The sequence below is a fragment of the Meriones unguiculatus genome, assembly GCF_030254825.1.
Source record: "Meriones unguiculatus strain TT.TT164.6M chromosome 13 unlocalized genomic scaffold, Bangor_MerUng_6.1 Chr13_unordered_Scaffold_28, whole genome shotgun sequence".
NCBI classification, from domain to species: domain Eukaryota; kingdom Metazoa; phylum Chordata; class Mammalia; order Rodentia; family Muridae; genus Meriones; species Meriones unguiculatus.
In genome coordinates, this window is record NW_026843644.1 from 9,132,585 (window position 1) to 9,156,383 (window position 23,799).

The window sequence follows — 23,799 nt, forward strand, 5'->3', positions numbered from 1 at the left end:
AAGCCTACAAAATCATGGAAACTGAACAACCCTACTGGTTCAGGGAAGAAACAAAGAAAGAAAATAGAGACATTCTAGTGTTCAATGAAAACGAAGACACAACATACCAAAACTTATGAGACACAATGAGTGCAGTAGTAAGAGAAAAGCTTAAGGATTTAGTGCCTTCATAAAAAAATTGGAGAGATCCCATATGAGTAATGTAGCAGCACTGTTGAAAGCTCTCAAACACATGGAAGTGAACACACAAAGAAGGAGTAGTGGACAGAAAATATTCAAACTCAGGATTGCAATCAATAAAATGGAAACAAAGAGACTGATACAAAGAATCAATAAAACCAATAACTGGTTCTTGGAGAAAATCAGCAAGATAGACAAATTCTTAGCCAAACTAACTGAAAGGCAGAGGGAGAGTATCCTAATTAACAAAATCAGAAACAAAAAGGGTGACATAACAGACGATGAGGCAATACAAAAAATAATTAGGTTCTACTTCAAAAGCCTGTATTCCACAAATTGGGATAAAGAAACAGATGATTTTTGATAGATTTCACATACCAAAACTATATCAAGATCAGGAAACAGTATAAAAGGTCTTATAACAGCTGTGGAAATAGAAGGAGTCATCAAAATCTCCCCCTCCCCCCAAAAAAGCCCAGGTCCAGACAGTTTTAGAGCAGAATTCTACCAGACATTCAAAAAAGAGCTAATACCAACACTCTTCAAAGTATTCTGCAAAATAGAAACAGAAGCAAAATTGACAAATTCCTTCTAAGAAGCCACAGTCACCCTGTTACCTAAACCACACAGACTCAACAAAGAATGAAATTTTCAGACCAATTTCATGCATGAACAGCAAAGGAAAATACTCATTAAAATACTCACAAGCTGAACCCAAGAACACATCCTATACATCATCAACATGACCAAGTAGGCATCATCCGACGTATGCAGGGATGGTTCATTATACAAAACTTCATCAGTGTAATCCACCATGTAAACAAACTCAAAGAAAAAAAAATCACATGAACATCTCACTAGATGCATAAAATGCCTTTAACAAAAATCCAACATCCCTTCATGATGAAAGTTTTAGAGAGATCAGGGACACAAGGTCCGTATTTAAACTTAACAAAGGCCATATACAGCAAGCTGATTGCAAGCATCAAACTAAATGCAGAAAAACTCAAAAGTGATTTCAGTAAGATCAAGGACAAGAGGATATCCACTTTCTAGATACCTCTTCAAAATAGTAGTTGAAGTTCTAGCTAGAGCAACAAGACAACTAAGAGAGGTCAAGGGCATACAAATCAGCAAGGCAGAAGTCAAAATATTGCTATTTGCAGGTGAGATGGTAATGCATGTAAGTGACCTCAAACACTCCACCAGAGAACTCCTGCATCTGATAAACAGCTTCAGCAAAGTAGCTGATATAGGATTGATTAAAAAACTTCAGTAGCCCTCCTGTACACAAGCGAGAAATGAGCTGATGAAGAAATTAGGGAACCTACACCATTCACAATAGTCACAAATACTATAAATTATCTTGGTATGACTGCAACCAAACAAGTGAAAGATCTGTTTGAACAGAACTTCAAGTGTCTGAAGAAACTAAATAAGATATCAGAAAATAGAAAAATCTCCCATGCTCCTGGATCCAGAGGATTAACACAGTAAAAATGGCCATGTCACCAAAGTCATTCTACAGATTCAATGCAATCACCATCAAAATGCCAACAGAATAGCTTAAACAATCCTATACAATAATAGAACCCCTAGAGTTATCTCCATCCCTGACTTCAAGCTATAGTACAAAGCAATAGTAATAAAAACTGTGTGGTACTGCAATAGAGATAGAATGATTGATCATTGGAATTGAATCAAAGATGCAGGAATAAACACACATACCTTTGGTCAATTGATTTTTGACAGAAGCCAAAACCACACAATTAAAAAAAAAAAAGACAGCATCTTCAACAAATGGTGCTGGTCTAACTGTTTTTCTGCATGTAGAAAAATGAAATAGATCATCTTTATTTCCCTGCAAAAAATCTGAAGCCCAAGTAGATCAAAGACCTCACTATAATGGCAGATACACTAAATATGTTAGATTAGAAAGTGGGGAGGAGCCTGAATTCATTAGCACAAGAGACAAATTCCTAAACAGAATATCCACTGCTCAGTCTCTAAGATCAACAACTATTAAATAGGACCTCATGAAACTAAAGTAGGTCAACTAAAGGTGATCAAGGGCATACAAATCAGCGAGGAAGAAGTCAAAATATTGCTATTTCAGACTCATAAAAATTTTCATGATATTGGCACTATCATGAATCAGAATATGTAAGGCTATACATATCATAGAAAATCACACTGATGAATTAAATGTTCAATTAGTAAATAAGAACACAAGCTGAAATGTTGATTGTCTTCCTCCCCGGTGATCAGCGGGATTGCATCAACCCTAACCCTAACCCTGGCCCAAGTCAAGAGTATCCAAACCCTGAGAGAAACCACTGCCTGCCCATGTCAGCGACTTTCCTGTCATTTGAGGATCCTTTGGGCATGGCTCTTTCATTTATTCATATACTATTTATATATTAAATTATAAATAATTTTTCTTTCACTTTCCTCCTTTCAAAGCCTCCTGAACACACATTTTGGTCTTTTAAAAATTCATGGCCACTTTTTCATAAACTGTTTTTATATAAGTAACATTTCAAAATTTTGTTTATATTATAGTAACAGTAATATATAACCATGAAATTAGATCCAGCATATTTATGATAAACAGTATTAAAGAATAGCAGAAAAAGTATAGAAGTAAAGTATTATTCTTTTTAGTTGTTAGTAGATGGTTGCCAGAGTCAAGCCATCTCAGGAACAACCTGCTTCTTACTGGCAGGGTGAAAATTGAGTTCATGTTCCCAGGCCCCAGACCCAACTCTTAACCTTCTTCTTCAGGTGTTACCTGTTAATAGGTAAAGAAAGTAAAGAGGGAAGTTGCTGATCATCTAAACTGAGGCACACAAGTTGTAAATGTGTGCCTGTCATGACTTAAATTGATTATGAACAGCTTTTCCCCTCGTACTTCCTGTAAGGCCAGGAGGGAATGTGACTGCAAAAGCTGAGTCAAGAACCCAGAAATCATGTGTCCTGGATAGGGCTCAGTCTCCAATGTTTACTTCTTTGATCAAAGCTCTCTGTTAAAATATGATTGGAAAATGCTACAGCCTTCCCTGCTCACCCTTGATTTGTAGTTCCATCCTATAAAAATTCTGTACAATTTCACTTTAGCATTGCAGTTCAGCTACAAAGTCTGTTCTGAGGCCCTAATTGATCAGTGGCCTGAATGAAGTAAGATTTTTGTCATCTGCTTACATATTTACTATGAGGAATGTTCAGAAAATCAGTCAGTACCCAAATTTGTGCTTTTGTCCCAGACTGGTCAGTTTTTGATGCATAATTCAAATAAAGATCATGCTTTCCTGGATTTTGTGACTTTTTGGACTGTTTTGGTGCTTCAAAATTCAATATTGGATTTATTTCAAAAATGTAATTGTGGAGTACATGAGTGTGCTATTAGCAGAGCACAGATTGTGAGATTAATGCTTGAGTATCTTAATATTATGAATGGGTGGTATAGGAAATGATCATGTAATATCTTTACTTAATGTAATATCTTTAATTTTTAAAAAAAAAAAACTTTATAATTATTGGTGAAAAGAGAAGACAACAGATAAGGGAGTCAAGATAGATACAAGGCTATTTTGTTTTTGAATGGCAGACACAAGAGACTGACACCACCAGTTGCCAATCTTGAAATATTTTAAGTGCAGTTTTGTGGAATACAGCTATATTTTAAAATCCCTGTTCAAACTACCTTTAACAACAGCAATCCAAAACAAACAAGCTAGTTTTAGATGAGCTACAATTCTGTTTCAGACTATGGGACTCTACAAAGTCACTGTGGACCATGATGAAATCATGCAGGTTGGGGAAGAAAGAAAAAACCAAACATGTTTTTCACCCACATTGAGGATGCAGCTGCAGAGCCCCAGGGCTATGGGATCCCCAGAACACAGGTATGAGAGGAAAATAGAATAATGAAAAGCCAGGAAATTCAGAGTGACTCTGGTTACAGTTAAAGAAATATCTCAGCACTGTGACCCACATTCTAATGTCTGGACTTTGCTTCAGTTTGTGAGTGGGTTTGTCATGAGAACCATTGGTTGTGCACAGACTAAGAACCTGAAGTAACAGTAGGAAGCAGCTGTAGCATACAAAGACTTCTTGGACAAGGTTGAGGTCTGAGCCTGCTGCATGACCCTGACATGCAAATAATCTCCTTGGATCAACATAGATGCAGTGCATTGTCTCTGTGTTGTGAAGACCCTGACATGTCCTTTCCTTTGCTATGTCTCTTACTACTCCTGCAATCTCCATTTACGTCAATGAAGGGGACTCACCACAGTTGTTTTGATTACTGGCAGCAGCCCAACACATACATGAAGGCAGACATAATCCTAGATGCATTTATCCCAATTTACACCACAGTAGAAGCACACATCAACTTCATGAATAATTTTGACAGCGAACCAAGTCTGCTATGGAAAGTCTTTCTGTGAGTATTTGTGTGAATGTGCATTGGGTGTTGTGGCCTGAAGACAGTGCCTGCTCTTCTGTGAACATATAATTTCTTTGACAATATTGAACTACTTCCAGAAAAATGTAAAAGAAAGTTTCAAACTGTCCTCCTTCATTACACATCTACAAATATTTATATTTCTCTTCCTTCTATGTCAAGAGAGGAAGAAATCAATGAGAGAATCCACCACCTTTTATGTTTGCTTCATTGTAGAATTCCATGATCAGGCTTATATATTTTTGACGCATTGACTCTAATATGTCAAGGTAATTTTCCACTCTGTGCACCTTTATTTGGGCATTTAAGTATCTTTTGCTTGAATGTTTTTTCCCCAGATTTGGAGATTTCAGCTAAAATGAAGTTGAGTATCTCCACCTCCTTAATACAAATCTCAGCATCTACTGTTTCACATTTTCTGGCATTAGTTTCTTTAAAGTGTCTCAGAGTTTGGACACTGCAGTCATAGTTATGGCTTATTTATTTCTCACTGATACTTTAATGAAATGCTCTGAAAGTCATGTCCTTCATGCATGATATTCTGTTGTCTACTTAGTTCTGCTAGAAACGGTGCCTTGTGGTGTAATTGGGGGCTTACTAGTTTTCATTTCAATATTAACATTTGTCCTTCTCCTGCTCTAGAAATTGAATTTTGTCTTAGGATTTCTCTTTTTTGGTACTGAATGTTTTATTTGTATTATTCTTTTTGATCCCTCATCCAAATTCTCCTGTGCACTGTTGATTCTTGTCTCAATGCCCAGTCAAATTCACTGTTTGATTTCATCTTCCTTTGGGTTATTCACCTCTTTACTTTCTGAAGTATTCATTGGCCACTTTATCTCTCTGAGTACATTTGTGTTCATTTGTTGGTTATGTATGATATTATGGAAGAGTCATTTGGGTTTTCCATATTTCCTGTTTTTCCATTCATGGTATACTTGGCATATTTGTTCACTTGAGTAATGATTCTGGCTTAGGATGATACTTTACCGAGAAGTATCTTCTGGAAGGCTCATTCTATGCAACTCTCTGTGAGGAGGAAACAAACCTATAAGCCTGTTGATCTTGTAGTTGTATTGTTATGGAGTATGTGAAAAGAAAAATCCTAGGTTGCCTGATTTATTTTGCAAGTTAAGTACTCTTACGAATGCTTTCAAAAGAGGGAGAAACTATAGTTCATTAGCCCCCTACAGCAGGAGGTAGAAATAGTCCCAAGACCAGAGAAAGAAAAGAATCCCTCCTCAGAGATAGGAAAGAGACAGAAAGAATGAATTATTAATTGTCAGAAGTCTTAATCTAGAATCTGTTTGACCTGTGTTAGGGGGATTAAGTCTCAATTCCCTTGAAGTTTAAAATATGTTTTAAAACTTTACTTAAGGAGATGAACATTTCAAATATATTAATATGAACACCATCCAGAACACACACTGTAATCCTCACTGTAGGAAAAGCAAGTGTCTGTAAACAGCTGGGATAGATTCATGATTTACAGATATACCTAAAGCTTGGAGATCAAAAAAGGATGGTTCTGGATTAAAGTCATGAAAAATGAACAGACTTACCTCTGTCTATATATATGTAATGACAGATAAGATTTCTGCATAATGGGAAGTACTGTGTCTTTAAAACAATGATAGGACATTAAAATGAGATTCTGTAACTATGAAAACAGGAACCACATCTTTCATCAGGTGGTTTCCATAGGATATCAGAACTCCACTGATTAATATTTTAAAACTTTGACATTTTGAAATCATAAAGTCTCATTTTCTCATACCTTAAACCACTGTCTCAGATATTTACAACTTGCATTTAGGTACCACCATTCACTGTCTTAGACAGTAAAAATTTGTATCAAGTTTTTGATTATTATATTTATTTATTTTTTATTATTAGTTTAATTTTATTAACTTTGTGTCCCAGCTGTACCCCGCTCTCTCTTTCCCTTCCAATTCCACTCTCCCTCCCTTATCTCCTCTCTGTCCCTTTCCAAGTCCACTGATAAGGAAGGACTCCTCTTTCATCTGACCCTTTTTTATCAGGTATCTTCAGGACTGGCTCCAAAGTCCTCCTCTGTGGCCTAGCAGGGCTGCTCCTCCCTTTGGAGATGGGGAGGTCAAAGAGCCCACCATTAATTTCATGTCAGTTTTAAAGACTTTGTTCCCCCCCAAACCTTTACCAGGAGACTCTGTTAATTAAGCAGTGCTTGAAAAGCACGTTGTTTTAAATACAATTCTAACAATTAAATTGATGGATATTAATTACATAATAGCTTTAGTTTGACTTTCATATGTATCTATTTTTGTGTGATTATGTTGTTCACTGTGATGCCTGTCAGTAAGGCAAACCTTTCTGGCATAATGCTTCCTTCAGCAGGTGACCTACTAGCTGTAGAAAGAACAAGGATTGATTGTCACATATAGTATGGACTGACCATGCATTTGCAGCCTCATTTTGAAGATCTGCCTAGGGTTTCCTGGTTGCTGTTCAACTTCTATAGTGACAACTTGCTGTCAACACCACCAGAGATCTGAGAGGGTTAAATTGAGTAAGTAGTATAAAACCAAATGGCCTCTGTATCAGTCAAAAAGAACCCAGTCTAGGTTCCTCCATGGTGTTCAAATACTTTGTGGTGAGCAGAGGTTCTTTGGATGTCACCCAAACAACATTAAGACTTCAGCTGCAACATAGGGAATCAACAGCTTTCAAGCACCAGACTCGTAAAGTCTGAGAGATGTCTTATGGAAGAGGAACTTGAGAAAACTAACCTGTCTTGGCCAGGGAGATTAGGGTATTCATCTCAACAGTGTTCAGAGGTTGGTCAGAGATATAATGAAGCATATGTCAATTCTTGGTTCAATTGTCAGCATTACTACAGTTCAAATATGATCAAGACAAAGGCCATTTCTGTCCATAGTATTTGTGAATTGCCTTAGCTTATGACTGGAAGTGTATATTTTTGTCTACTAGAGGGAGACTTTTTCTTTAGGTTTCTTAAATCCGTATTTAGAAGAACTCTCTGAAGGGTTTGGGGAACAACATCTAATTTATTAACCATATTTTATATTAAATAAACTTCATGGATATTTAGTTACTTGTGTAAGGTTTGTCCTTGATTGGACACACAGACACTTTTATCTCTGTGTAGGCATTATGTTTATACTGTGCATGATGACAGGCCTACCTTTGAACATATTAAAGTATTTGGTCATCTGTAAGGTGTCTGACCATTATCCCTAATATTAATTATCTTTTACAGTTTTCAACAAGCTCACAGCTTTTAAGATTAGACTTTTGCACTTTTGCCCATGGTAAGTTTGAGCCTTAACATTTTGATATGAAGATTTAGGTAAAGATTTTTTACAACAAAAAAGAACCTTAAAACATAGAGTTCACAGAAAGACTAGGAATGTCACTTTCCAGATCCATTTGTAGTGTATCGTACAGAATATTAGTTTCTTATATGACTCAGTTTGTCCAGATAGTTAAACGCTAACATACTAAGAAAAGACAGAGAGGTTATATTTACATCTTCATGTAAAATTCTGGTATCCTAGATAGAACTTAGGAATTTATAGACCTTTGTTGCAGAAAATTAAAAAAATGATTGTTGGGCTCTATACTATTTATTATTATTTGCAATAACACTATCACTGTGGTATTATTTAACCCAGTATCACAAATAAGACTCAGATACTGGTTAGATTTTATATTTGCCTTATTTCTTTTGGGCCAGACAGATATTTCACATATGCTGCCTCAATAACCTCACCATTCATCTCCCAGCCCTCATCCAATGCCTTCCACCTTAATCCTCCTCATCTGGTCCACCTTCAATCTATAATTCCATGGTACATAGTAGCATTCTACATATGAGCCTTTTCGTGCCATTATTAGAGTCCTTCCTCAGCCCACATGTTCTTTTCTTCACAACAACCCATCATGGCATCCTTCTTCCTCCTCACTTCCCGACCATCTGTCTTATGATTCTCCTTTCCCAAAAGCCCCAGAATCTTTGCCATGCCTAACCCATTCTGCCCTGCCCAGATATAGGACATTTAATCAAACAATCAGGTATGTCTTAGGCAGGTTTTCAAAACTAAGATAGTTGTAACAGACCTTGAGTGCCAGTAACACACATCAGAACAACCTCCAATAGACCTTATTTATAAAACATAACTTAGTTATTTAACATCTGTTTTTCCTTACCTAGGTTTTTACAAGCCTCATTTTGAACACAGTTAGTAGAGATATATGTGTGTTTTTAGACACTTAAAAACTTAGACATACATCTCTAAGTCAGTCTCTGTTAACCTGAATAGATATTTATGACCTTAGAAATTTATAAACCATTGTCAAACATTTGATGTTAGTAAGTTCTATTTTCCAGAAATAGAAATTGTATTCCTGTAACATATACACTATGTTCTCACACGTTTATTTTTATAAATATTAATTGAATGCACATCATACACAAGCATGTTGTATTTTTTAGCTATTAATCTTTTTTCTTACAATTTTTAACCTGACATTTTGTTGATGACTTTACAGAGTTTTAAACCACACCCAAGAATTTACAAATCCTGAGTTATAGAATGTATAAAAAATATTCTTAGAAATCTTAAAATTTATATAAATCTTATATATAGCTTATATATAAGCTACAAGTTTTTCTCCATTAATTTATATATTTATTAATTTTACATTCTGATAGAAGCCCTCCCATTATCCTCCAGTCCCTCCTCTCACACACACTTTCCCCCATTTTCCCTTCTCCTCTACACAGCAGCAGAAGGTTCCACATAGGCATCAGCCAGCCCTGGGACATTAAGTCTCTACAAGACCAGGATCATCCTCTCCCACTGAGGCCAGACAATGCAGCCTGGCTAAAGGACTAGGATCCAAAGTCAGACCTCAGGTAGCCAAAGGTTAAAATCATCAATGAAGTTTTTATAGCCAGTCTTTGCAGACATAGCTCTTTCCAGGAGTTATCATTCATACATGTACATATTCACACAGTTGAATATTTGGTTTTGAGTAATTCCTGGGGAAGAGTAGTCCTCCCTCTGTCAATGGTTGCTAATTTCATGGTTTAGAACAATAGATTCTCTTTACAGCATCTAGCCATAGACCTCAATTTAATATATTGCAACCACATGGAATTTCTACTTGGTGATGGCTGGAATGAAGGCAGAATCTTTCCTTCAGTAGAAACCAGTGGACTTCATGCTAATGATTTCTGTTACTCTGCCTCTATTAGTGCCAGGCAGCCTCTCACCTACCTGGAGTTTGGAAAGAAGGATCTGAAGACCCTTCCCCAAACATGGAAGTCTATGAGTGAGACAGTTCAGCCCAACTACCTGCACCAAAATTACATTTCCTCCTATAATGAGTAATTTATTACTGCCTGATAGGACTTGTGTTTTCCTCCTTTTTTTATGCTAGTTTAACTTCTTTTCCTTCACTGCCTTACCTTACCCAGGAAACTCAAATTAACTATTTAGTCTGAAAACTTATAGAAGCACTTTTCTATAAGTTATTACTTTTTACATTTTTATAAAAAATTTTTGTATTTTTATTTTGTGTTTATGAGTGTTTTGCCTACTTGTTTTTTTGTGTACCACAGGTATGCTTGGTGTGTGCAGAGGGGAGAGGAGGACCCCTAGAATTGGTGTTAAATGGTATGGTAATCCAAAAAGTGGCTACTATGACTGAATCAGAGTCCTCCATAAGTGTATCAAGTACTCATAACATCTCAGTCATTTCTGAAGTCATTCCCCAAACACTATTTTACACAGGTGTATTCATTTTTATTTCATGTACTTGAGTGTTTGCCTTCTTGTGTGAATACAACATGTGTGCCTGGTGGTCTTAAATTCCAAAAGGGATCTCATGTCCTAGAGCTACAGATGGTTCCAGGACATCCTGTGGGCACTGAGACTGATGCTCTTCTTTGTACAAAAGGGGTCAGTGTGCCTAGATGCCTGGACGTCTATCCATCCTTCAGTGCAACACTTTAACACTAAGAGTGCATACAAAGTTGTTACAATTTTTGTAAGTGAGTACAAAAATGAATAATTGCAAAACAAAAGAATATGAAGCTCTTATTCACATTCCTAGTGAACACCTTAGTGACTCTTCCGTATCCCAATGCTTCCATAAAGGAAAACATCATAAGCACCTATATAGTCAGCAGTCACAGGACATAAAAATTGACACTTTATCCACAAAATCTACAGCAAGGAAACCATTATTAGTTATAGTTCAATTTCTGAGAGTTTAGGAGCCATTCCATGGTGTTCCTGATTCATCAGGGGCTTATTCACAAAAGCTGTACATGTCACAGTAAAAGTCAAGGTTTAACACTTCTAGGTTCCTGAATTTGATAAAGAGTTTCTGAAAAAAAATGGACTGACTACACTCATCATTCTGTTCTTCTGTTTAGACCAAAATGGAGAAACTATCTATATTTGCTGACCTTATACTTTGCCATTGGTCAGATCAATAAGGACACACAACTGCTTCCCAATGTGACCTTGGGTTTTCATGTCTACAATGCCTTTAATTCTAACAAAAGAACCTTAGAGGGCCTTTTGATGTTGATGTCTGGAATAAGAGAGTATGTTCCTAACTACAAATGCAAAACACAACACAAAGCTCTAGAAATCATTTCAGGAACCAAGTCAGAATTTTCTGCTGCAATTGGAACACTTTCAGAGCTCTACAAAGTCCCACAAGTAAGTTAGGGAAGTATTTTTTTTGTGCACAATCACAGGTCAAACCTGACAAAACAACACAAACAAAAGAAAACAGAGAAGTGTTTTATGTTTAGGATAGGCAGATTTAAAAGAGAAGTGAATATATTACTTTCATATGGCAATGGTTAACAGTAGAAAGAGTGTGGTAAAAATCATGCTCAGTACATTCTGAAAATTTCTAAGCAGATCACTTAGTGGAAACCATGACTCTATTGTCAAACACTGGAAGATATACTGTGGATACTCAGGCTGCATTTTGTCATAAGTCAAATTGTACAACAAAGATACCTAAGTACCAAAGAAAGCATATAACCATCTCAGAATTCCTGCAGTTGTCAATACTGATGTATGAAAAAAAGAAAGTCTGGGACATGTAACTAAATTTAGAACAATCTTCAAGGTCATCACTGATGAAAATCTGATGTTAAATCAAGGAATTAACGATCTCATGCAGGAAAGTAGATCTCAGAATAGCACCCACAGAGACCAAACACTTAAATAGATTGCCACAATTGACTCTTTCCAGGATACACTGAATAAAGGCATCCATCAGCAGGCATTACTACATGCAAAGAAAATACTCTGTGAGCACAAGGGTCAGGAATAATCAAGATTATAAAACCCATAGTGTAACTCTGATTGTTATCACTCAGTTAAATAATTTGTAAATGTATTTTATCCTAATGTTAAAAAAAATGAAACACACAATAGTTTACATCTGTTTCAGAGTTTTGTCTCAGTCAAATCTATCATTAGACAGGGATGATGCAATAACCCCTGGCAATGTGATTTAGATCTTCACAACCTGCACCATTTTAACTTAGGTAAATGAATCTCTAAAAACTTTGTTAGTCTCTTTCTGTATTTGCTTTCCTAAAGCTGATGGTTCTGAGAAATATGGTGTTATGTGACCAGAAAGTACATGGTAATGTTTTCTGCAGTCTTTCACTACATCAGATACTCAGTTTCATTGTATTGCAACAAGGGAGATCTATCAGGTCTTTCAAAGACAGTGAACAGAATATTGTTTACTTCAGATATCTGAGTAATGTTGGAGATCATAGTATTAGGAAAAAAAGACATATTCCATCATGTGATCAGAGAGACAAGCTAATCTCAGAGAAGACATCCTCTTCACCAATAAGCAGTTCTTTGATTCTCATATGCAAAGTACGAACTCACTTCCTCCCTCCAGGTGATGATGATTCCAAATACATAAAACTTATAATCACCTTTTTTTCCCTTTTCTTCTTCAGGTCACATATGGTCCCTTTGATTCCATGCTAAGTGACAAAGATACATTCCCAACCCTTTATCAGATGTCTCCTAAAGACAGAGCTCTAACCCAAGGGTTGATCTCTTTATTGCTCCACTTTGGCTGGAAGTGGCTGGGGGTCATTGTGTCTGATGATGGGAGAGGAAGGGAGTTTCTCTCAGACCTGACAGTAAAGATTGGATCAGAAGATATCTGTGTGGCTTTTACAGAAAAACTGTCTGATAACTCAAAATATAGAATAATATATGATTATGGATTGCTGAACTTGTACCAACATATACAAGTAAATGTGATTTTATTCTATGGTAATATAGATGACTTGGTGATCTCTCTCCCATACATTAAAAAATTTTTAAGAAGAAAGGTGTGGATCATGGCAAAGCAACACCTGACATATTTAGAATCTACATTCAATGACAGGAATTTTTGGATATATGCTTTCAGAGGAAGCTTCTCGTTTTCAAAGAGGAGAAGTATCCCTGGCTTCAAGCACTTTCTTGAGGCACTTACACCCTCCCAGTACCCAGGAGATTCTTACTTCTCTAAATTCTGGGTTGACAATTTTGATTGTTCACCTCTTGGTTTTCTATGTGAAAAATTTAAACCCTGTCCAGCAAATATTTCCCTAAAGACTGGGGATGAAATAAATGATGTGATGACTACTTCTGAGCCCAGCTATTCTATATGGAATGCAGTATATGCAGTGGCCCATGCCCTCCATAAAATGCTGTTGACCAAAACTGAAATGGGACCTATGGATGACAGAAACAAGGGTGAGATTCTACCATGGCAGGTAAGCCTCATTCATAAGCAAGGGAATCACCAGGATCACATATTATTGGTAAGCAATTTATTGTGGTTAACCAAGAAAGCATTTTCTTCTTATAATTAAAAGAATATTTTAAAATGCAAAAGGGTTTGTCATAGTATATCTATATATGTCTACAATTATCTGACATGATTTTGGAACTGAAAGCACAGATTTGAAGACATTAAATTAGAATGTGTTTAAACAAATGTTTCCTAACCTAACATGAAATTCTGAATATAAATATGTGATTAATGTCAAAATATAGCAAGTTCAATAATCAAAATTTGTATTTTCTTGGAATATACCCATTGAAATAAGCTTTAGATATAATGACCATATCCAAAGCTGCTATTTCACGTAAAATTCAATCTATATTTAATGACAGAAGACCATAAAATTAATAGCCTGTGCAAGTGACATAAGTAACTGAAAAGTAATGGCTTTTATAGTTTCTTCATTCTTAATTACTTAAAATGAAGGAAAAACCAAGACTGTGTTTCTATTATTAAATGTTAGAACACAGTGCTCATAAGCTTAGGCACTATCTCTGTGTATTAGTGGTAGATGGATGTATTTGGGTTTTAAACCGACAAGATATAAACATGGGATTCATTTATATATATGAGCCTTGATGGTCACATTCAAATAGGGTGCCATGAAGAAGTTTGTTGGACAAGTCAATTGGACTTTAAATCCATTCAAAAATAAATAAAATGAATTCTGAACATAGAGTGCACTGTGTAATTTAGAGTATCATGTAAAACAATAATATTTGGCATAAACACTGACACAGTTTGTGAATATAGCTTTCTAGAGATGTGATATTATCTAAGTTAGTATGTCCTGTGTACAAATAACTTAGCACCTAAGCAACCTTTATAACACACATTGTTAATTAGGTAACACAATATCATGTCTCAGTAGCTGAACTGTTTACCCATTGTATTAAGTTAGATATGTAATTGAATCATACTGGAGGATGACTCAGTGTTACATGTACTTGCTGCACATGCAGAGGACCCAAGTGTCGTTGTTAACACATACATGGCTACTCACAACTTACTAAGGTACAACTGCTCAACTTACTAAGAAGATCCAACATCCCACATGAAGATCCAACATCCCATCATTTACATATATGTATTGCACCTAGTTCCATTCCAAGTATAAAGCCCCGGTGGATGTAGGTCACTTTACTCTGTATTCTTGCAGCATTCTAGTCCACTTGGGTTCCTTCTATCCTTCCCAACCACTCTTACATGAGACTCTTCAAGCTCTGTGAGATGCTGGACTGTGAGTCTCAGCATGTGATTCGATTAACTGCTAAGGGTGAGGAGGCTCTTAGAGAAATGTTAAGTTAGGCTCCTGTCCCTAAACATAGCACATATCATTAATGTTGTCAAGGATTGGCTATCTCCCATGGGGTGGGTGTCACATTGGGGCAGGTATTAATTTTTCATTCCATCAGACCTACTGTATCTTTGTCTTTGTCCATCATGGAGTTAAGATAAATTTTGTTTGGGAGGTTTTTAGGTAAATTGGTATTTCCTTCCCACCACTATAGGTCCTTCCTGGCTAGAAGGGGGCTTTCTACACTCTCAACTCCCACACTGATGGCAGGCTCAGCTAGAGACATCCCCATATCCTCCCTGTAGCCTGTAGCCTGTAGCCTGACCCATCTCAACAGTTTGTCTCAATGATTTCCCCAACCTTCTTTCACCCTTTGTCTCCAGGCCCTTAAACCTTGCCTCCCAATTCTCCTCATATCTGCTTTCCCTCATCTCACTCCACACAACCTCTCCTGTCCAATTCCCTCTATATTTCCTTTTTCACTGTCCATTTAATTTCCCCATCTGAGTGAGATTTAAGAAGGTCCTACCTTGAGCCCTTCTTGTTACTTAGTTTCTTTAGGTCCATGATTAGTAGTGTGGTTATTATACGGCTAATATCCACTTATAAGGGAATACATAGCATATGTGTCTTTCTGTCCATGGGTTACCTCACTCAGGATGATCATTCCTATTTCCACCCAATTGCCTACAAATTTCATGATTTGTTTGATTTTAATAGCTGAGTAGTGTAAATGTACCATATTTTCTTTACCCATTCTTTGGTAGAGGAACACCTATTTGTTCCCAGATTCTTTCTATTACAAATAAAGCTTAATATATACAGTTGAGCAAATGTCCATTTATGGTGAAGTATCTTTGTTATATGTCCAGGAAGATTATAGATGGTTCTTGAGGTAGAACTGTTCCCAATTTTCTGAGAAAGCACCAGATTGATTTGCAAAATAGTGGTCCAAATTTGTACTCCCATGAAAAATAGAGGAGGGTTATTTTTCTCCACGTCCTTGTCAGCATGTGTTGTCACAGCACCACACTCCCTCCCTCATCTCCTCTTATGTCCCTCCTCAAGCCCACTGATGGGGGGTCATTTTTCCCTTCCCTTTGTCCCTAGCATATCAGGTCTCATCGAGACTGACTGCATTGTCTTCCTCTGTGGCCTGAAGTTCTTTTATTGCACAGAAATGCTGGGTTATTATTATTATTTTTTATTTTCAATATAATATTGTGAATTGTTCTTTCAAGGTCTGTGATGAATTGTGTTGTTTTTTGGATAGGAATTATATTAAATATATAGATTGCTTTTGCTAATATGGTCATTTTTGCTATGTTAATTTTACTGAGCCATGAGCATGGGAGCTCTTTCCATCTTTTGATATCTTTTCAGTTTCTTTTTTCAGAGACTTGAAGTTCCTGTAACAGAAGTCTTTCTCTTGCTTGGGGAGAGTTCCACCAAGATATTATTTCTGGCTGTTCTGAAGGATGCTATTTCCCCAATTTTCTTATCAGCCAATTTCTCATTTGTATTCAGGCCACTAGTGATCTTTTGAGTTAATTTTAAAGCAACCACTTTTCTGAAGTGGTTTATCAGCTGTATAAGTTTTCTGGTAGAACTTTTGGGGTCACTTATATATAATAGTACATCATCTGTAAATAGGGATGTTTTTACTTCTTCCTTTCCAATTTGGACCCCCTGATCTCTTTTAGTTATACTACTGTTCTAGCTATAACTTCAAGTACTACATTGAAGATACATAGAGAGAGTGGGCAGCCTTGTCTTGTCCCTGATTTTAGTATAATTGCTTTGAATTTTTCCCCATTTAATTTGATTTTGGCTATCTGCTTGCTGTATATTACCTTTATTATGTCTATGTATGGGCCTTGTAACCCTGATCTTTACAGAACTTTTATCATGAAGTGGTGCTTGTTTTTATCAAAGGCATTTTTTTTGCATCTAATGAGATAAACATGTTTATTTTTTTCTTCCAGTGAATTACAGAGATGGATTTAAATATGTTGAATCATCCCCACATTCCTGCGATGATGTTTACTTGATCATGGTGGATGATGTATTTGATGTGATCCTGGTTTGGTTTTCTAGTATTTTATTGAGTACTTTTCCATATAAGTCTGTAAGGGAAATGGCTCTGAAATTTTCTTTTTTGTTGGGTCTTTGTGTGGTTTAAGGTATTAGAGTGACTGTAGCCTCATAGAATGAATTTGGCAATATCCCTTCTGTTATATTTTGTGGAATAGTTTCAGGAGTGTTGGAATGAGGTCCTCTTTGGAAGTCTGGTAGAATTCCATGCTACAACCATCTGGCTCTGGGATTTTTTGGTTGGGAGACCTCTGATGACAGCTTCTATTTTCTTAGAGGTTATAGGACTGTTTAAACTGCTTACCTTATCTTAATTTAATGTTGGCAAGTGACATATATCAGGAAAATCTTCCATTTCCTTTTGATTTTCCAAACTTGTAGAATACAGTCTTTTGAAATAAGACCTAATGATTCTTTGGAGTTACACTCCCTTTTCATAACTGATTTTGTTTATTGGGATACTATCTCTCTCCCTTTTTGTTAGCTTCTCTAGAGCTTTGTCTATCTTGTTGATGTTCAAAAAAACAGCTCTTGGTTTCACTGATTCTTTGTATTGTTCCCATTTTTTTTTCTTTGACACTAACTTCAGCTATGAGTTTGATTATTTCCTCCTGTCTACTCCTCTTAGATGTTTACTTCAGTCTGTTCTAGAGCTTTTACATGTACTTTTAAATTGCTGCTATGAGAATTCCGTAATTCTTTTTAGAAAGGCACTTAATGCTATGAACCTTCCTTCTCCTTAGCACTGCTTTCATTGTGTCCCAGAAGTTTAGGTATGTTGTCTCTTCATTTTCACTGAATTCTAGAAGATCTATATTTTCTTTCTTTATTTCTTCCCTGACCCAATGATTACTGAGTCATTCAGTTTCCATTAGTTTTATAGGTTTTCTATTGTTTCCATTGTTATTGAACTCTAGCTTTAATCCATGGTGGTCTGATAAAATACAAGGTGTTATTACAAATTTCTTATACTTGTTGAGGCTTGCTTTCTGACCAAGTTAATGGGCAATCTTGAAGAAGTTTCTGTGATGTGCTGAGAAGATGGTATATCCTTTTTTGTCTGGGTGAAAATTCTGTAAATATCTGTTGAATCCATTTGATTTGATCATTAGTTAGTTTGATTGTTTCTCTATCTAGTTTCTGTTTTCATGATTTGTCCTTTGGTTAGTGTGGTGTTTTGGAGTCTCCCACTATTACTGTGGACATATAAGTGTATTATTTAAGCTTTAGTAATGCTTCTTCTACAAATGTAGGTGCACTTGTGTTTGAAGCAAAATATTCAGAATTGAAACATCATCTTGGTGGATTTTTGATATGATATGTATCCTTTTACTATGATATGCATCCTTTCCCATATCTTTTGAGTAAATTCAGTTAAAAGTTTATTTTTATTAGATATCAGGATGGCTTCTTTCAATTTGCTTCTTGGGTCCATTTCCTTGAAAAAGCTATTTCCAGCCCTTCACTCTGAGGTAATGTCCTCTTTTTTTGTTAAGATGTGTTTCTTGTTTGCAGCAGTCCTACTTATGCATCTATTCTGTTAGTCTGTGTTTGTTTTTTTTTTTTTTGAGGAATTGAATCCATTAATGTTGAGTGATATTAATAACTAATGTTTGCTAGTGCTGGTAATTTTGATTTTTATGGTTGTAGTGAGTTTCTGTGTTTCTCTCCTTTTGGTTTTGCAGCAATGGTGTTTTTTATATCTTATTTGTTTTCTTGGGTGTGGTTAACTTTATTTGCTTGGAGTTTTCCTTCTAGTGTACGTTAAAGCTGAGAAGCATAGACATTGGTGTTTTGGGGTCCACAGCACAGCCTCTTACTTGCTGTGGAGTCACTAGAGTCCTAGCACTCAGAAACCATGTGGACTGGGCACCACCATTTTGAATCCTCTTCAAATATCCATCTTTTAAATGGAAATATTTTTTTTCTGGTGCTGGAGAAAGACACAGGACCTTTTTCCAACTAAGGACACGTTACACACTATACTATCTTCTCTCTCATAAATGATATTTCTACTTGTGTTTAGTAACTCTAGCATTACTTCAAAGGGGAATAATTTTAATCTTGCTATACAACTGGGGAGACTCCTAAACAAACTAAGCACCTTTAAAAAGAAACCCATATCAGAGAGAGGGAAAATGAATTTCTCTTAAAGGTCAACCAGTAATCTGTGTGGGCCACTCATATAAAATTTTGTCTCTCTTCAGCTGCATCCATTTTTGAGGAAAATTAAAGTGACAAATGCTGCTGGAGATGAAATAAGCTTTGATGAGAACAAGAATGTCATGGAAACATATGATATACAAAACTTTATTGCATATAATAAGCAAAATTCATTAATACTTAAAGTGGGAGAATTTGTCTTCAAGAGTCCACAAGACCAAGGCTTTTTCATCAATGAAGTTCTGATTCAATGGCCAAGCAATTTTAATCAGGTTGGAAAAATTTTCAGCATTTAATATAAAGGGGATTATTTGTAAAGAATTATAAACTTGATTGTGTAATATATATTGTGAAATTTCTTTTTTTATTATTATTATTTTTTATCAGTTACATTTTATTAACTCTGTATCCCAGCCGTGTCCCAATCCCTCATTTCCTCCCAGTCCCTCCCTCCCTCCCTCATCTCCACCGTGCCCCTTTCCAAGTCCACTGATAGGGGGGACCTCCTCCCCATTCATCTGATCCTGTTTTATCAGGTATCTTCAGGACTGGCTGCAAAGCCCTCCTCTGTGGCCTAACAGGACTGCTCCTCCCTTCGGGGGTGGGGAGACCAAAGAGCCAGTCATTGAGTTCCTGTTGTGAAATTTCAAGCTCTTAGCTCTGTTGTGACTGTGAGTTTGTTTGTGGGTATTCATGCATATGAACACATGTGCTGGTTAAGGCCACAGTTAACTGTGATTATCTTCCTCAGTTGCTGTCCACTTTCTTTTTAAATAGGATATCTTTCTGAAACCCTTACTTTCTGATTTTGCTCTGCTCAGTGGACAGTATTACCTATGTACTCTCTCTGTCTTCATGATCATAAAGCTTGGATTACAGGCATATTTTTTGCACCCAAACTTTCTTTTCATCCCTTCATCATGATTAAATTCAGACTTTCATGCTTATGTGGCAAGAGCATTATATACTTAGTAATCCCTTTATTTCTGTATGATGACTTTAAATCTGAAATAAACCAGTATTTCAAATATATATAATGTCTACATACACAAATAAGTACACCTACAGACGCACACATAATGTCAGCTAATTCCTTAGCTAGAATTAGATGAATTGAACCTGAATGCTTGTGTTCATTGATGATGCAATGAATGAATGAATGAGTGTTCATGGTTATATATAGGCATGTTTGTGGGTGTTACCACATGTAAACACACACACATGATAACACACACATGGATACAAACTTATCTATATAGTCACATATGTTAATTATACAGGCAAGCTGAAGCTCAATGCATCCTTCCATTCACACAACTCCAACACAAGCATATCAATAGTTTTACAAGATTTTGAGGTAGCATAAACAAGAAATAATTATGGATTTTGATAAAAGACATTTCTGGAACCAATGTATATGAGCTGCCCAATACGTATGTTTGGAACTGAACTCATATTTCTATGCAAGAGCGGTGTGCACTCTTAACTGCTGAGCCAGTTATCTACAAGCATAATACTGTTAATATAGACATATTTATGAGACAGAAACTGAATCCAAATCAAGGCAGATGAGATGTCTAAGGAAAGATAGAAATATTTCCTGTCCTACACAATTTCTAAAATATAATGAACTAAAACTGTATTAGTTTAGTAGTTATTGTGATTAACTAAGAATGCAATTGGTAAAAATCCTATGTGATGATGTCTCTAACGTTTGAAAGGAAAGGTACAGTATAATTCCTACCACTGGGAGTCATGGGTAAACATCACAGAAATATATTATAATTCACCAATGGCCAAACAATCTTTCATGAGAAAATTGAGCTTCCTTTTTCAGCTGAATCAGAGTGTGTGGGTTTTAATACATGACTGGAAATGTAAAGGTAGAAACAGATGAGGCGAGAGTGTTGGGTTTTCTGTCTGACAATCAAACCCTTCCATAATTCATACAATAAATGAGTTCTGAGTTGCTGCCTCAGAGGCGAGAATATGTGGATGCCTTATACATTTCACATAGGTAAGGCAGAAGTGAGTCACAGTTTGATCACTATAAATGGTTGTTGAACACTTAATAATAGGAAGTGAGCTAACTTCAAATCTCCATTCTACACTCACATATGATAACCTCGGAGTTCCCCTTAAATACATATAATTTACTTTGTATCACAGTCATAAACCCTCCCTCATTCCCTCTCAATCCCACTGTCCCTCCCTCATCTCCTCTTTGCCCCTTTCCAAGTCCACTGATAGGAGAAGTCCTCTTCCACTTCCATCTGACCTTAGCTTTTCAGGTATCTTCAGGACTGGCTGCAATGTCCTCGTCTGTCACCTACCAAGGCTGCTCCTCCCTCAGAGGGAAGGGGGAGGTCAAAAAGCCAGTCATTGAGTTCATGTCAGAGATAGTCACTGTTCCCTTTGCTAGGGTAACCCACTTGGATACTGAGCTTGTGATTAATATAAAAAAATAAAAAATTATAAAAAACTTAAACACACACAAAAAATACATACACTTTACATAGAGTATGTACATTTAAGTTGTTTAGCCTAAAGTATTTTAAATTAATGTTCAATATTATGACCAGTTTTTCTGTGTTGCCTTCAGACTCCTCAATCTGTATGTACACAGAGCTGTGGCCCAGGATTCTGGAAAGTTCTACAAGAAGAAAGACCCATTTGCTGTTTTTCTTGTGTATTTTGTCCGGAGTGGCACATTTCCAACCAGACAGGTAGAAAAATAACACCTATCCTCAACTGCTTGGGAATGTAGAAGGGGAAAGTTACAAACTGACTATGGTGTCATAATGCAATGCTGTTCTCCATGTCTCTTTCCCTCATCCCTGAATCCATTAGTAATCACTGCTGATGCCACAAAATGTGTGAAGATTTGAGTGGCAATTCTCTTGCTATTGTGTCATATGAAAACTACTAAAAAAAAACCTGCCTTTTGGTGCATGACATGGCTATCTCCATGGTATAGGTTCCCCATTAATTGTGAGATCTCCACTGGTCCAGAATTGATTTTTATTTCTGCAATAAACAAACCTAATGATGTTTGCCTGAAGATAACTCCAGGAAAAGTACATGTGTGATTGTTTCTTGAATGCATGAGAAATTGAACTGCATTTACAACACTTACATTTGTTATCTTCAGTATCAACAATAGTAGAAAAAGAAAGTTGATGTAAATAAAAATATGGTTGCCTGTTTAGGGTTATGGTCAAATGTGTGTTAACATAGACAAGTAACTTCATATGGCATGTGCATGTTTTATTTTTAATACAAACAAACACACACACAACTAAACATATAATAAACAAGAGGCCATGAATTTGAGAGAGAATAGATATAAAGTGGCTCAAGAAGATGTTCTTGGCAAAGAACAAGAAGAGGTATAGTGAGATAATTATGTTCTTTTTAAAATGAAAATTTTCATAAGAAAGTAAAAAGTCAAAATGAAAATACATTAATATAACGATGAGAATCTACTATTTTTTTATCATATTCAAAAAGGCCAACCGTTAGACAACTGGATAACAAACAAAACATTTTATGATTTATTGAAAACACTAAAATGTTGAAAGATTAAATATTCGTTATATTCTGAGATCTAGTGCTACCATAGGTTAAATTCCTTGCAGTGTGATATATGACTTCACATACTATGTTGAAGAGATATCAAGAGAGCAGGCAGTCGTGCCTCGTGCCTGATTTCAGTGGGATAGATTTAAGTTCCTCTCTGTTTAGTTTGATGTTGGCTATAGGCTTGCTGCATATTGTTTTTACTATGTTTAGGTATGTGCCTTCTATTCTTGATCTCTCCTAAATTTTTAACATTAATGGGTGTTGGATTTTGTCAGATGTTTTTTGGCATGTAGGGAAATGATCATGTCTTTTTTTTTCTCTTCAGTTTGTTTATGTGGTGGATTACATTGATAGATTTCTGTAGACTGAACCACCCCAGCATGTCTGGGATGAAGCCTATTTGGTTATGGTGGATAATATTTTTGTTGTATTCTTGGATTCAGTTTTCAAGAATTTTACTGAGTAGTTTTGCACCAATGATCATAAGCAATATTGGTCTGAAGTTCATTTCTTTGTAGGATCTTTGTGTGGTTTAGGTATCAATGTGACTGTGGCCTCATACAATGAGGTTGGTGATGTTCCTTCTGTTTCTATTTTGTGGAATAGTTTGAAGAATATTGGTATTTCCTCTTCTTTGAATGTCTGGTAGAATTCTTTGCCGAAACCATCTGGACCTGGGCTTTTTTGATGGGGATTTTTTTATTACAGCGTCTATTATCTTAGTAGAGATAGGACTATTTAATTTATTTACCTGATCTTGATTTAACTTTGGCAAGTGGACTCTATTAAGAAAATTGTGTATTCCATATAGATTTAAAATTTTTGTGACATATAGACTTTTGAGGTAAGACTTTTCTTTTAATTTTCTTGGTGTGTGTCCTTACATACATGTTTCATTTTTTATGTTGTTCATTTCGATAGTGTCTTTCTACCTTTTAGTTACTTTAGCTAAGAGATTGTCTATTTTGATGATTTTCTCTAAGAACCAGCTCATGGTTTTGTTGATTCTTTGAATCATTTTGTTTTTAGTATATTGATTTCAGCACTGAGGTTGATTATTTAAAGCCATCTACTCCTCTTGGGTGTATCTGTATCTTTTGTATTTTTTCTGGATCTTTCA

The 23,799-nt window shown here is 36.0% G+C and overlaps 1 protein-coding gene and 1 long non-coding RNA gene across 2 annotated transcripts in view; one reads left to right on the forward strand and one right to left on the reverse strand.

Annotated features, from left to right (window-relative positions):
• Window positions 1-23,799, reverse strand: part of LOC132650621 (zinc finger protein 850-like) — a gene marked incomplete at both ends in the record, with an annotated part of 172,930 nt that overhangs the window by 60,421 nt on the left and 88,710 nt on the right. The gene's annotated exons all lie outside the window — the stretch shown is intronic.
• LOC132650636 (uncharacterized) lies at window positions 16,416-22,163 on the forward strand. The gene is made up of 2 exons (XR_009588880.1): window positions 16,416-19,369; window positions 21,700-22,163. It is a non-coding gene; the product is annotated as an uncharacterized LOC132650636 (long non-coding RNA).